Source organism: Nicotiana attenuata, unplaced genomic scaffold (genome assembly GCF_001879085.1).
Source record: "Nicotiana attenuata strain UT unplaced genomic scaffold, NIATTr2, whole genome shotgun sequence".
NCBI classification, from domain to species: domain Eukaryota; kingdom Viridiplantae; phylum Streptophyta; class Magnoliopsida; order Solanales; family Solanaceae; genus Nicotiana; species Nicotiana attenuata.
The window spans coordinates 114,238-117,771 of record NW_017670843.1 but is presented as its reverse complement, the minus strand read 5'-3'; positions in this window follow the sequence as shown (position 1 = coordinate 117,771).

The following is a 3,534-nucleotide window of genomic DNA, read 5'->3' as shown; positions in this document are numbered from 1 at the left end:
AGAGAGAGGATACCCCGTATAGCTAAAAAGGCTCTAGAAATGTCAGATAGTGCAATTAGACAATGACTAAAGAACTACAAAAAGGTTATTAGGAATTGGTAAATTTAAATGCAAGAAAATTTAATAAAAGATTTAGAAAATAGCAGGACCAGCCATATGCCTAAAGACAGGCTCTATAAGACAAAAATATTTCAACATAGAAGACATTAAATTAGTACAAAAATCAAAGAAAAAATAAAAAATATTACCTGATTAAATATGACATTAGAAACAGACTACTTAATATAGAAACAGAGGGAGTTTTGAAGGATGGGGAGCAGTTTTGAAAGCAAACCAAATAATTATAGTGGATAGGAATACAGAAAAAATATGTGCTTACCAAAGTGGTAAATATAGAGAAAAAGGAGAAATGAGTAGTATGGATGCAGAAATTTTAGCTGTAATATACGAATTAAATAGTTTTAAATTATACATATTGAATAAACAAGAAGTAACAATTAGAACTGACTGTGAAGCTATAGTTAAGTTTCACCAAAAGATAAATGCAAAGAATAGTAGTAGAAGAAGATGGTTAAATTATTGATACGATATCAATATATAATTTGGTTTTTGAACATATTAAAGGAAAAGATAATAATTTAGCAGATCAGTTAAGCAGGCTTAAAATTACTGTTAATTAATAAATATTTTACATGTACAGCATGAGACCAACCAGTTCCCAAGACTGAAGAACAAGGGAAGGGCATTCAAGCCTCACCCTCAGACAAATACTTGCAGACAGTATTAGGTAATTCTTCATTTTAAGCCACAATCTTTGCAGAACAAACTCATATAATAGAATAAGTTTTGAAAAGCATAATTTAATATTTTTTCCACATCAAACTAATCGTTCTAGAGTATACCAAGAATGTGTCATAGATAGACCTCAAAGATGTTAATTGATAACTTATGGATAGCATATAATAAAAAAAGATCTTATCTGAAATATGTTATACGCGGCTCTTAATGCCTTAGGACAGTATTTTACAGACAAAAAATCAAGAAAAAAGATTTAAAATATTGTAGTTATACATGGTAAGACAAATGGCATTTTTCAAACATGGTTAGAAGTACTAGACCTCTATTTAAAAACATAGAAAACCACTTTTTAAAGGTTTCAATGACTTCACTGAAGCATTAGACTATGCAAGAGGAATACTAGGACCAACTACTATATTCTCCCCGCACTCAGACAAAACCCAGAAAAAGTTTCCCAATATAAATCCAAAAGGACAACGACAAGATAATATTCTGTGATCATTGCTCATCCAATGACGGAAGCCTTCAAACGAATAAACCAGAAAGAATGAAATCTTGGCACAGGAAAAAAACAAGACTTATGGAGCCAATGAAGGTACTAGAACAAAGATAACTGCGTTAAAATTTGAATTGACACAATCCAGACTTAAATTATATCTCAACAAGACACTGAGATGAGTAAGTCAAAAACAGAGTTCTCCATCTCAAGAAAAAATGGATGAGAAGGGTGTGCATTCCCCAATGAATGCAGCAAAATCTACTGTATCGGATAATGATACAGCTAGTCCGGTTCAAACGGTAACGGTAAAAGACATATCAAATCCGTTTATGGCTGTCATTTGCCAAAAAGTGAAGATGAAGGATTCATCAAGACGAAGGACTACCTAGAACACTAACACAGGTTGAAGCATTAAAAGAAGGGTATAATTTCTAAAAGAAAAGAAATGAGAAAATAGAAAGGCATAATTAAACAGACAATTAGAAAGTTTCTTTCAAGAAAAAGAAAAGCAAGACAAACATATGATCAAAAGTCCCAGTTTTAATCTAAGTCAGAAAGAAGTCCAGAAAGGTCTCAGCTCAGGGAAGATGATGATAATGAAGATCACTTAAATTATCAAGATGCCCAGATCCATAAGAAGATGATCTGGAATAGCTTTGATTCAATAGCTCTAATATAACTTAGACACGTAAAAGGAAGTGAGTCTCAGTTTAAAAAAAAAAAAAAAAATAAGAGCAACAAAGACAAAGAGCAATAATTCGGGAGATAATTGAAAAAGAAGAGTGACATATAAGAAAATAAGACAGTGAAAAAGGTATACTACTAAGACAAGCTGAAATTTGACGTGGAAGAAAATAGTCACAAACACTAAAGAAATCCCTGCCTAAGCATGTGAAGATGGGGCCCCAATTGAAGTACCCTACAAGGCTAGACAGAAAGATTTCTGGAAGGGTTGAGTCCATTTTGAAAAATCCGTCTCAAAAATTTAAGCTTATAAAAAGGGAAAGAAAGAAGAAGAGAAGACACAACTACAAGAGAAAGAAAACAATCTCAAGAAAGCCAAGCACCAAATCCTCATCCTTCATCACCCACCATCCTCCAACATCTTGTAATATACCTTGTAAAAATATTTCCTATGTATGCCTTGCAGTTTCTTACTCGAGTTTGTAAATAAATAAATCATTATGCTTGTGTCCAGATCTTAATTCCCAAGTCCAGTAAACTTTTTGAGTTTCCCGAAAGGGAAATCTCTCTCCTGTAAAACATGTAAGTTACTCCATTTCATCTAAATTATGTTTCTGGATATTAACCCTGTTTTACAGTTTTATATTATTATGTATAGTTTATATTTATTATTCTCAATTATTTAATAGGTATATAATATATATATATATATAATATATATATATATATAATTATATATATATATATATATATATATATTATATATACCACTCTTAGTATATGGTTATCTTTCCAATTTTTTAATAATTTTTGATGATTTAACTAAATTCCTAGGAAAACCGGTTTAGTCAAACCAACATTAACGAAAAAGGGGTATATATGTTTAACTGTGCCAGGGTGGGGTTAAATGAGAAAGAGTTAAGAAAGATTAATTCTTTAAAAATTGAAAAAGAAGAGATAACATAGTGGAATAAAAATAAAAAAAAGAGTACAGAAGGGGTAATTCAGGGCATAATTTATAATACTGTAACGATATAGTCTAACAGAATAAGAGAGAGAGAGGTACCGAGTAGGATGTTACAACATAAGAGTTTAACGTTTTTACAGGCACTAAATTTTACCTACCAGTAAAATTATTTTACTGAACCAGTAAATATTTCAAAAAAATTTTACTGTTAATCCTAAATTAATCGTAATAACTATATCCCATCCAGAAGGATTTGCTAGAAGCCCTTACCTCAAAGTCTAGAAGAATTTAAATTAGACATAGATACCGGATTCTACTCCTATAATAGACTTAGCTATACATTTTATATATTTACAACAAAATAATAGAATTTGTTCAGATATATATATAGTAAACAACTATATCTTATATTTCGAATACTATCATATCATCAGTTTTACTATTTAAGATCATATTATATAAGAAGTAGATTATAAGTACAAGTATCAGACTTTATCAATTTTTACTTTGTTAGTTTTATTCTAGATTAATTATTAATAGCTATTTTATTAATTTGATTTATTTAAAAGCAACTATATCTTATATT